Below are 13,164 nucleotides of genomic sequence, written 5' to 3'. Positions count from 1 at the left end.
AGTTACTTTGAGAATGGCAAATTTGGGAATAGTTTTTCAACCCAGAACAAAAAGTGTTCTTTTACGGTCACTACAAATAACTTGACCAGCTAAAACAGTACAGATTTGGTTGAATAGAAATGTGAGGCCTGTTTTTTTTTTTGCGCTGTGTGACAGGTATAGGTTTAATCACAGAATTAGACTTCTATCTGCACGGTAGCGTGTTTCTTAGGTTTTTCTGAATGACACTATCAGCACCTTCAATGTAAGATATCCTTTTTGGGATAGATTTCAAGTAGGCCTCATATAGCAGAAACTAGTTATTTTGAGAATGGCAAATTTGGGAATAGTTTTTCAACCCAGAACAAAAAGTGTGCTTTTACGGTCACTACAAATAACTTGACCAGCTAAAACAGTACAGATTTGGTTGAATAGAAATGTGAGGCCTGGTTTTTTTTTTGCGCTGTGTGACAGGTATAGGTTTAATCACAGAATTAGACTTCTATCTGCACGGTAGCGTGTGTCTTAGGTTTTTCTGAATGACACTATCAGCACCTTCAATGTAAGATATCCTTTTTGGGATAGATTTCAAGTAGGCCTCATATAGCAGAAACTAGTTACTTTGAGAATGGCAAATTTGGGAATAGTTTTTCAACCCAGAACAAAAAGTGTTCTTTTACGGTCACTACAAATAACTTGACCAGCTAAAACAGTACAGATTTGGTTGAATAGAAATGTGAGGCCTGTTTTTTTTTTTGCGCTGTGTGACAGGTATAGGTTTTATCACAGAATTAGACTTCTATCTGCACGGTAGCGTGTGTCTTAGGTTTTTCTGAATGACACTATCAGCACCTTCAATGTAAGATATCCTTTTTGGGATAGATTTCAAGTAGGCCTCATATAGCAGAAACTAGTTATTTTGAGAATGGCAAATTTGGGAATAGTTTTTCAACCCAGAACAAAAAGTGTGCTTTTACGGTCACTACAAATAACTTGACCAGCTAAAACAGTACAGATTTGGTTGAATAGAAATGTGAGGCCTGTTTTTTTTTTGCGCTGTGTGACAGGTATAGGTTTAATCACAGAATTAGACTTCTATCTGCACGGTAGCGTGTGTCTTAGGTTTTTCTGAATGACACTATCAGCACCTTCAATGTAAGATATCCTTTTTGGGATAGATTTCAAGTAGGCCTCATATAGCAGAAACTAGTTACTTTGAGAATGGCAAATTTGGGAATAGTTTTTCAACCCAGAACAAAAAGTGTTCTTTTACGGTCACTACAAATAACTTGACCAGCTAAAACAGTACAGATTTGGTTGAATAGAAATGTGAGGCCTGTTTTTTTTTTTGCGCTGTGTGACAGGTATAGGTTTAATCACAGAATTAGACTTCTATCTGCACGGTAGCGTGTTTCTTAGGTTTTTCTGAATGACACTATCAGCACCTTCAATGTAAGATATCCTTTTTGGGATAGATTTCAAGTAGGCCTCATATAGCAGAAACTAGTTACTTTGAGAATGGCAAATTTGGGAATAGTTTTTCAACCCAGAACAAAAAGTGTGCTTTTACGGTCACTACAAATAACTTGACCAGCTAAAACAGTACAGATTTGGTTGAATAGAAATGTGAGGCCTGTTTTTTTTTTTGCGCTGTGTGACAGGTATAGGTTTAATCACAGAATTAGACTTCTATCTGCACGGTAGCGTGTGTCTTAGGTTTTTCTGAATGACACTATCAGCACCTTCAATGTAAGATATCCTTTTTGGGATAGATTTCAAGTAGGCCTCATATAGCAGAAACTAGTTATTTTGAGAATGGCAAATTTGGGAATAGTTTTTCAACCCAGAACAAAAAGTGTGCTTTTACGGTCACTACAAATAACTTGACCAGCTAAAACAGTACAGATTTGGTTGAATAGAAATGTGAGGCCTGTTTTTTTTTTTGCGCTGTGTGACAGGTATAGGTTTAATCACAGAATTAGACTTCTATCTGCACGGTAGCGTGTGTCTTAGGTTTTTCTGAATGACACTATCAGCACCTTCAATGTAAGATATCCTTTTTGGGATAGATTTCAAGTAGGCCTCATATAGCAGAAACTAGTTATTTTGAGAATGGCAAATTTGGGAATAGTTTTTCAACCCAGAACAAAAAGTGTGCTTTTACGGTCACTACAAATAACTTGACCAGCTAAAACAGTACAGATTTGGTTGAATAGAAATGTGAGGCCTGTTTTTTTTTTGCGCTGTGTGACAGGTATAGGTTTAATCACAGAATTAGACTTCTATCTGCACGGTAGCGTGTGTCTTAGGTTTTTCTGAATGACACTATCAGCACCTTCAATGTAAGATATCCTTTTTGGGATAGATTTCAAGTAGGCCTCATATAGCAGAAACTAGTTATTTTGAGAATGGCAAATTTGGGAATAGTTTTTCAACCCAGAACAAAAAGTGTTCTTTTACGGTCACTACAAATAACTTGACCCGCTAAAACAGTACAAATTTGGTTGAATAGAAATGTCAGGTCTATTTTTTTAGGCGCTGGGTGACAGGCTCAACTTGCCCCTGATGTAGTATATGGCCAAAAAATAACCACACTATTGATGGTTAAATGCACTTGGGTGACACAGGCTCAGCCTGCACCAGATGTAGTATATGGCCAAAAAATAACCAGACTGTTGATGGTTAAATGCACTTCGGTGACACAGGCTCAGCCTGCAGCTGATGTAGTATATGGCCAAAAAATAACCAGACTGTTGATGGTTAAATGCACTTCGGTGACACAGGCTCAGCCTGCAGCTGATGTAGGATATAGCACAAAATAACCACACTATTGATGGTTAAATACACTTGGTGATAGCTTGTGCTGGCGCAACACAAGCCACAAAATGGCCGCCGATCACCCCAGAAAAAAGTGATCTAAAAACGCTCTGGGCAGCCTCAAAAAAGTGAGCAAGTCGATATTAGCACTTCAATGATCCACAGCTGCAGATCGATCACAGAATGAAGTCTTTTGGAGGAGTTAATCTGCCTAATCTCGCCCTAACGTCGCAGCTGCAACCTCTCCCTATGCTTGAATCAGCAGAGTGACGTGCAGCGCTACGTGACCCAAGCTTATATAGAGGCTGGGTCACATGCTGCACTGGCCAATCACAGCCATGCCAATAGTAGGCAAGGCTGTGATGGCCTCTTGGGGCAAGTAGTATGACGCTTGTTGATTGGCTGCTTTGCAGCCTTTCAAAAAACGCCAAGAAAGCGCCGAACACCGAACCCGGACTTTTACGAAAATGTTCGGGTTCGGGTCCGTGTCACGGACACCCCAAAATTCGGTACGAACCCGAACTATACAGTTCGGGTTCGCTCATCCCTAATCCTGACGCAACCTTGGCCACCAAAAACGACGAGACAATATCTCCAAAAACGACGAGACAAGCAAGGTGCCCAGCAAGTGCCGAATTATGATGTTCCTTTAATAATTCGAGACGCAGGTTTAACGGTACAAACAATTTCTCTAACACCTTCCCCTCCAGAACAGAGTGTACAGCAGAGACAACCACTCCTCTTTGTAGAATGGGTACCGAATCACTCACATTACCCCCTCCAGGGAAACTACGAGATAATGCATCCGCCTTAGTATTTTTTGCCCCAGGACGATAGGTAATAAAAAAGTTTACCCTGGTAAAAAATAGCGACCACCTAGCTTGTCTAGGGGTGAGACGCTTAGCTGATTCGAGGTACAGAAGGTTTTTGTGGTCTGTAATCACCGTGACGGGGTGGACTGCCCCCTCTAAAAAGTGACGCCATTCTTCAAACGCTAGTTTAATAGCTAATAGTTCCCGAATTGCCAATATCATAGTTCTTCTCCGCTGCAGATAGTTTTTAAGAAAAGAAAGTACAAAGACGCCATTTGCCCTGAGACGGACCCTGGGACAGTACAGCCCCCACTCCCACCTCTGACGCATCTACTTCAACAATAAAAGGCTGGGAGACATCCGGTTGGATTAGTACAGGTGCCGAGGTAAACCTCTCTTTTAGAAAGGAAAAAGCAATTTTAGCGGCGTCAGACCATTTAGAAAAATCAGTCCCCTTCCTAGTCATGTCAGTAAGGAGTTTGACAATCACCGAATAATTTTTAATGAACTTTCTATAGAAATTTGCGAAGCCCAAGAACCGTTGCAGTGCTTTGAGGTTCTCAGGAAGATACCAATCTAAAATTGCCTGGACCTTCCCAGGATCCATACGGAAACCTGAAGCAGATAATAAATAACCTAGGAACTGTATTTCCTGAACGGCGAAGACACACTTTTCAATTTTCGCATATAATTTATTCGTCCGTAGGACCTGCAGTACCTGTTTGACATGCACCTCATCAGGGCCGGACTGGGGATAAAAACCAGCCCTGGAAAAAGTTGCACACTAGCCCCACAGCATTGCATCATTATTTACTTGTTTATAATAGGAGAAAGCATTCATTTTAAAACACGTGTGTAAACACGAATATGAACTTTGCCCCACGATAGCTCTTTTGTAGAACCCCCATAAAAACTTACAGTTACTTGACTTGGCCCTTGGGGATCTCGGACGCCACTTCCACACTTTGGCCGGGGGCTCGGCGGAGCTGATGTTGTGCTTTATCCTAATGAGAAAGATTTCATAATAAGGATTTGGAGAAGGGGAAGAGGGATAGCAGAGCAGGGGGAGGCTGGTGCTGCTACTAGGGGGTCATACCATGGGGGAGTAATAAAGCCCACCATAATGCCCCCCCAGTAGTAATAATTCTCCTTATAATATGCAAAACATACCGCTTTGTAATGCCCCCAGTTGAGCTAATGTTCCCATAATGTGCCAATATAAAATACCCCTTCTCAGTGCCCCCGTAGATGACCCCCATAGTGCTCCCCCCTTCCCCATAGTACCCACCATAATGTGTCCCAGTATAAAATGCCCCTATACAGAGCCCCCCATATAAAATATCTTCTTTTTAGCCTCAGTAGATGCCCCTATAGTGCCCCCCAATAATCTGCAGTAAGATGTGCCCCCATAGATGCCCCCAATCATGTGCCAGTAATAAGAGCCCCCCCACCATCATGTGCCAGTAGCCAGAGCCCCCCATATCATGTGTCAGTAGCCAGAGCCCCCCATATCATGTGCCAGTAGCCAGAGTGCCCCCAATCATGTGCCAGAAATAAGAGCCCCCCCACCATCATGTGCCAGTAGCCAGAGCCCCCCATATGTGCCAGTAGCCAGAGCCCCCCCATATCATGTGCCAGTAGCCAGAGTGCCCCCATATCATGTGCCAGTAGCCAGAGTGCCCCCATATCATGTGCTAGTAGCCCCCCCATATCATGTGCCAGTAGCCCCCCTTATGTGCCAGTAGCCCCCCTTATGTGCCAGTAGCCCCCCTTATGTGCCAATAGCCCCCTTATGTGCCAATAGCCCCCTTATGGGCCAGTAGCCTCCCTTCTGGGCCAGTAGCCCCCCTTATGTGCCAGTAGTCCCCTTATGTGCCAGTAGCGCCCTTATGTGCCAGTAGCCCCCTTATCATGTGTCAGTAGCCCCCCTTATCATGTGCCAGTAGCCCCCCTTATGTGCCAGTAGCCCCCCTTATCATGTGCCAGTAGCCCCCCTTATCATGTGCCAGAGCCCCCCCACCATCATGTGCCAGTAGCCAGAGCCCCCCATATCATGTGCCAGTAGCCAGAGCCCCCCCATATCATGTGCCAGTAGCCAGAGCCCCCCCATATCATGTGCCAGTAGCCAGAGCCCCCCCCCCCCCATATCATGTGCCAGTAGCCAGAGCCCCCCCATATCATCATGTGCCAGTAGCCAGAGTGCCCCCATATCATGTGCCAGTAGCCAGAGTGCCCCCATATCATCATGTGCCAGTAGCCAGAGTGCCCCCATATCATCATGTGCCAGTAGCCAGAGTGCCCCATATCATCATGTGCCAGTAGCCAGAGTGCCCCCATATCATGTGCCAGTAGCCCCCCCATATCATGTGCCAGTAGCCCCCCATATCATGTGCCAGTAGCCCCCCTTATCATGTGCCAGCCCAGTAGTCCCTCCTTATCATGTGCCAGCCCAGCCCAGTAGCCCCCCTTATGTGCCAGCCCAGCCCAGTAGTCCCCCCTTATCATGTGCCAGCCCAGTAGCCCCCCTTATCATGTGCCAGCCCAGCCCAGTAGTCCCCCCATTATCATGTGCCAGCCCAGTAGCCCCCCTTATCATGTGCCAGCCCAGCCCAGTAGTCCCCCCTTATCATGTGCCAGCCCAGTAGCCCCCATTATCATGTGCCAGCCCAGCCCAGTAGTCCCCCCATTATCATGTGCCAGCCCAGTAGCCCCCCTTATCATGTGCCAGCCCAGCCCAGTAGTCCCCCCATTATCATGTGCCAGCCCAGTAGCCCCCATTATCATGTGCCAGCCCAGCCCAGTAGTCCCCCCTTATCATGTGCCAGCCCAGTAGCCCCCATTATCATGTGCCTGCCCAGTATTGTACCTATATAAAAAAATAAAAAAAAATACTTATACTTACCTCCAGCAATGTGATGCGATGCAGGCCGCCTCTTCCGTCTGTGTCCCTCGCTATACGGCAGTCAGGCGACGCGATGACGTCATCGCGCCGCCTGCACCGGCCTCTGATAGGCTGCCAGCACTAGGCCGGCAGCCTATCAGAGGAACAGGAGGGGACACACCTCTCCCTCCTCTGCCGCAGCACAGGCATCTGTATTGCCGCCCTGAGGACGGCAATACAGATGACTATGGAGATGAGCACTTCCACAATGGAAGCGCTCATCTCCTGCTCTGCCCTGCCGCCGGCCGCGGCCGCCCCCACTTGTCACCAGGGCCGCGGCCTTGCGGCACTCAGGCTTGCCGGCCTACAGGGAAATTTCCCGGTATCCCGGCAGGCCAGTCCGGCCCTGCACCTCATGTGTTTTCAGATCAGACGAATAAATTAAAATATCATCTAGGTATATCACCACAAACCTGCCGATAAGATGACTAAAAATGTCATTAACGAAATGTTGGAAGACAGCAGGAGCATTGGTCAGACCGAAAGGCATGACTAGATTTTCGTAATGCCCCTCAGGGGTGTTAAAAGCTGTCTTCCACTCATCCCCTTCCTTGATACGAATCAGATTGTAGGCCCCCCTAAGATCAAGTTTGGAGAACCACCTAGCACCCGCAATCTGATTGAACAGGTCAGGAATGAGAGGAAGAGGGTATGGGTCTCGGATGGTTATCCGGTTTAGTTCGCGGAAATCTAGGCAAGGACGCAAGACCCCATCTTTCTTTTTAACGAAGAAAAACCCTGCAGCCACGGGTGAAGAAGAGGGTCTGATGTGTCCCTTAGCCAAGCTCTCGGAGATATAATCTTTCATGGCTTGTCTCTCGGGACCCGAAAGATTATATAACCTGGTCTTGGGTAATTTTGCACCGGGAATCAGGTTAACCGGGCAATCATAAGGACGGTGAGGTGGTAACTTCTGGCAACCCTTTTCAGAAAAAAACATCCTCAAAGTCCGAAACAAATGTAGGTAGAGTAGCTATGGAAGCGACTAAGCAATTGCTATTTAAGCAATTTTCTCTACAATGCTCACTCCACTCCAATATCTCCCTGGCCTGCCAATCCACCACTGGATTGTGCGCTACCAACCAGGGAAGACCCAATACCACAGGAGTGGGAAGTCCCTCCAGAACATAACATGAAAGACACTCGTTATGGTGGTCCCCTACCCGAAGGTGTAAGTTATGGACAATGTGAGTGAGGTTTCTCTGAGACAGAGGAGCAGAATCAATAGCGAATATGGGAATAGGTCTCTGTAGCGGACAGAGAGACAAACCCATTGTGCGGGCAAAATGGGCATCTATCAAATTTACCCCTGCTCCACTGTCTAGAAAGAAAGAGATAGTCTCCTTCTTAACACCAAAAACAACAGCTGCTGGCAACACAAATTGAGATGTACGAATGGAGGAAACGTATACCCCCCGGCTGACATCCTCCACACAGCCTGGGGTTAGTAGTTCCGATGGTGTTTTGTTTTTTAGAAAGGAAGGACAGACATTAATGAAATGACCCCTCCCCCCACAGAAAAAACAAACCCCCTGCCTACGGCGAGCCTCAGGAGGACGGACCTGACGAGTAGTTCCTCCTAGCTGCATAGGCTCTTCTAGGTCCGTACAGACTAACTGCTGCTTCGGAGGGGTTATCAATTGCTCAGGATTTTTCAATCTGTTCCTAAGACGTCTATCTATTCTGATAGAAAGGGACATAACAGCATCAAGGGAAAAGGGGGTCTCATACAGCGCAAGCGCATTCTTAACCCTTTCGGATAACCCAGAGCAGAACTGACTTCTGAGAGCCGGGTCGTTCCACTGGGTATCCGTAGCCCACCTACGAAACTCTGAGCAATACTCCTCTGCTGGCCGCTCTCCCAGTAGGAGTCTCCGTAATTTCGACTCAGCCAGGGCGACTCGGTCAGGGTCATCATATATGAGACCCAAGGCCCCAAAAAATTCATCCACTGACCGGAGAGCCTGGGAATTAGTGGGTAAAGAGAACGCCCAGGATTGCGGGTCCCCCTGAAGCAGGGAAGTAACAATCCCCACCCGCTGTTCCTCATTACCAGAGGAGTGCGGGCGCAGCTTAAAATATAACTTACAGGCCTCACGAAACGTCACAAATTTGTCCCTTCCCCCAGAAAATCTGTCAGGAAGAACAACCTTGGGTTCCACAGCAACCTGGTTACCCATAGCAACCGCTGGGCTTGCGGTCTGCTGCAATTGCTGCTGTTGCTGGAGGACCGACGCCTTCAATCCTGTCACCTCCAGATACAGGCCTTGAAGTTGTTTTGTCAAAGCAGCAATAGGATCCATGCTGGATTCTAGATAGGCAGAAGGAAAAGTAAAAATTTTTCATTTTTTTCATTTTTTTCTTTCTACCTACTCAAAATAAGGGCCAGATATAATGTCATGACCGGCGTGCCGATCACATACGTGACGCAAGGGGAGGGAAAAGGGAAGGCCCTGTCCAAGGGAGAGGGAAAGGTGGTGACCCCTAACTCACCTTGAGGCTGGCACCTGACTGCCCTGACGTCCCTAGATGGGTTCCTCACCCGTACGCAGATCACGTGCCTAAACCCTGGCTTTCCCTAAAATGAGCCCTACGTAGTGAATAGGGCGGTGGGAACACTAGTCCGCACCACTAACACTAAAGGAAAGCACCAAGGAGAGGACAGACAATACAGACAAAACATATAATCCCAGGTGGGCGACAACAGCAGACAACAGAAGCCCAACAGGGATCCGGAGGGTAACGCTCTGGAACAACAACCAGGAATCTCAGCTACACAGCTCCAGTGGGTCAGTATAGAAGTCCAGGCAGGAAGCTATATATCTGGCAACCAGAGAAGTGGGAGAGGGGAATATAAGGAGGTTGGGAGTGCTGGACAAGAAACAGCTGAGGAGAAGGAGCTACGGATCCCTGAGTGAGCCAAAAAGGGTTGCAAGGCAAACCCAGAAAGCTACCATTAAGGAACAGCACTATCTTTATACATAGAGCGCGCAGCCACCCGCTGCGACTTCCTGACCCCGGGTATAACGGAGTCAGGCGTGGCTCTTGACACCCTCGTGACAATGGTCCATCACATGATCCATCACCATGGTGTTGGCTCATGTGACGGACCATGTGATGAGCGCAGTGACATTATCACAGGTCCTTTTCCTACTGCACAGCAAAGAAGAAGACAGAAGAGAACCCGGGCCGCGCGAACAAGTAGATGAGGTGAGTTAAATTATTATTTATTTATTGTTAACCCCTCCAGCTCTATTTTACTAAGCATTCTGTATTAAGAATGCTATTATTTTCCCTTATAACCATGTTATAAGGGAAAATAATAAAGATCGGGTCCCCATCCAGATTGTCTCCTAGCAACCGTGCGTGAAAATCGCACCGCATCCGCACTTGCTTGCGGATGCTTGCGATTTTCACGCCGCCCCATTCACTTCTATGGGGCCTGCGTTGCGTGAAAAACAAACAATATAGAGCATGCTGCGATTTTCACGCAATGCACAAGTGATGCGTGAAAATCACCGCTCATGTGCACAGCCCCATAGAAATTAATGGGTCCAGATTCAGTGCGGGTGCAATGCGTTCACCTCACGCATTGCACCCGCACGGAAATCTCACCCATGTGAAAGGGGCCTAAGAGAGAAATGAAAGTTGTTGGTTTCAGAGAATGTAGGAGGAGTTGAAGTTTCTGGGCAAGGAGAGCTGGATTGCTGCGTCCTTGCTGAGGTGTACAGAGAGAGAGTCTGCTGTTGTGGGACAGAGCTACAGGGACTATAAAGTGATTTTTCCTGGCTGCTGTGGGACAGATCATAGTAACATAGTACATAAGGCCGAAAAAAGACATTTGTCCATCCAGTTCGGCCTGTCATCCTGCAAGTTGATCCAGAGGAAGGCAAAAAAAAAACTGTGAGGTAGAAGCCAATTTTCCTCACTTTAGGGGAATAAAAAATTCCTTCCCGACTCCAATCAGGCAATCAGAATATCTCCCTGGATCAACGACTCCTCTCTAGTAGCTATAGCCTGTAATATTATTACACTCCAGAAACACATCCAGGCCCCTCTTGAATTCCTTTATTGTACTCACCATCACCACCTCCTCAGGCAGAGAGTTCCATAGTCTCACTGCTCTTACCGTAAAGAATCCTTTTCTATGTTTGTGTACAAACCTTCTTTCCTCCAAACGCAGAGGATGTCCCCTCGTCACAGTCACAGTCCTGGGGATAAATAGATGATGGGATAGATCTCTGTACTGACCCCTGATATATTTATACATAGTAATTAGATCTCCCCTCAGTCGTCTTTTTTCTAACGTAAATAACCCTAATTTTGATAATCTTTCAGGGTACTGTAGTTGCCCCATTCCAGTTATCACTTTAGTTGCCCTCCTCTGGACCCTCTCCAGCTCTGCTATGTCTGCCTTGTTCACTGGAGCCCAGAACTGTACACAGTACTCCATGTGTGGTCTGACTAATGATTTGTAAAGTAGTAGGAATATGTTCTCATCACGGGCATCTACGCCCCTTTTGATGCAACCCATTATCTTATTGGTCTTGGCAGCAGCTGCCTGACACTGTTTTTTGCAGCTTAGTTTGCTGTTTATTAAAATTCCTAGATCCTTTTCCATGTCAGTGTTACCGAGTGTTTTACCATTTAGTATGTACGGGTGACTTGCATTATTCCTTCCCATGTGCATAACTTTACATTTGTCAGTGTTAAACCTCATCTGCCACTTATCTGCCCAAGCCTGCAATCTATCCAGATCCCTCTGTAGTAGTATACTGTCCTCTTCAGTGTTAATTACTTTACACAGTTTAGTGTCATCTGCGAAAATTGATATTTTACTGTGCAAGCCTTCTACAAGATCATGAATAAATATATTGAAGAGAATAGGGCCCAATACTGACCCCTGAGGTACCACACTAGTGACAGTGACCCAATCTGAGTGTGTACCGTTAATAACCACCCTCTGTTTTCTATCATTGAGCCAGTTACTTACCCACTTACAGACGTTTTCTCCCAGTCCGAGCATTCTCATTTTATATACTAACCTTTTATGTGGTACAGTGTCAAATGCTTTGGAGAAGTCCAGATACACGACATCCATTGATTCGCCGCTGTCAAGTCTTGAACTTACCTCCTCATAGAAACTGATTAAATTAGTTTGACATGACCGATCCCTCACGAAGCCATGCTGATATGGCGTTATTTGCTTATTTCCGTTAAGATGCTCTAACATAGCATCTCTCAGAAAACCTTCAAACAGTTTACCCACAACAGATGTTAAACTTACCGGCCTATAGTTTCCAGGCTCTGTTTTTGGACCCTTTTTGAATATTGGCACCACATTTGCCATGCGACAATCCTGTGGGACATTCCCTGTCAGTATAGAATCTGCAAATATCAGAAATAAGGGTCTGGCTATGACATTACTTAATTCCCTTAGGATACGGGGGTGTATGCCATCCGGTCATGGCGATTTGTCTATTTTAATCTTTTAAGTCGCTGTTGTACTTCTTCCTGGGTCAGACAGGACACTTTTAATGGGGAATTTATTTCAACATTCAGCATTTCATCTGACAGTTTATTTTCCTCAGTGAATACATTGGAGAAAAAAATATTTAACAGCTTTGCTTTCTCCTTGTCGCTCTCTGCGACTCCCCCCTCATTACTCTTTAAAGGGCCGACACCTTCAGATTTATACTTTTTAACATTTATATAATTGAAGAACATTTTAGGGTTAGTTTTACTCTCTTTGGCAATTAATCTCTCGGTCTCTAGTTTGGCCGCTTTTATTTGTTTTTTACATGTTCTATTTTTTTCCTTATAGTTTTTCAGTGCTTCCGTGCTACCCTCCTGTTTTAGTGTTTTATATGCTTTCTTTTTGTCATTTATTGCTTTCTTTACAGTTCTGTTTATCCACATTGGTTTCTTTTTGTTCCTTAACCTTTTATTCCCATACAGTATGTACCTCTCACAATGAGCTTTTAGGATGCTTTTAAAGATATCCCATTTTGTGGCTGTATTTTTATTTGTGAGGACTTTATCCCATTTAGTTAGGCCTATGGCCTCTCTTAGTTGGCTAAATTTAGCTTTTTTGAAGTTTGGTATTTTTGTTCCTCCCTGTAGAAACGCTCTTTTGAATGATAATTGGAAGGTTATTACTTTATGGTCACTATTTCCCAGGTGTCCCCCAACCTGCACGTCTGTTGTTCTGTCAGGTCTATTGGTTAATACTAAGTCCAGTATGGCCGTCCCTCTAGTCGGGTCCTGAACCAGTTGGGAAAGGTAATTGTCTTTGGTTATTGCCAAGAACCTGTTTCCTTTATGAGATATACAAGTTTCAGTTTCCCAGTCTATATCTGGGTAGTTGAAGTCCCCCATAATAACCACCTCATTATGATTTGCTGCCTTGTCTATCTCGTTTAGTAGTAGATTTTCTGTGGACTCTGGTATATTAGGTGGTTTATAGTAAACTCCTATTTGTAATTTATTGTTGTTTTTAGCTCCATATATCTCTACCCACAGTGACTCCACATGTTCATGTCCCTCACTTATATCTTAACGGAGTGTGGGCTTTAGACAGGACTTTACATAAAGGCAGACCCCTCCCCCTCTCCG

Source organism: Bufo bufo, chromosome 1, assembly GCF_905171765.1.
Source record: "Bufo bufo chromosome 1, aBufBuf1.1, whole genome shotgun sequence".
Lineage (NCBI taxonomy): Eukaryota > Metazoa > Chordata > Amphibia > Anura > Bufonidae > Bufo > Bufo bufo.
Note: the sequence above shows the minus strand (reverse complement) of the source record.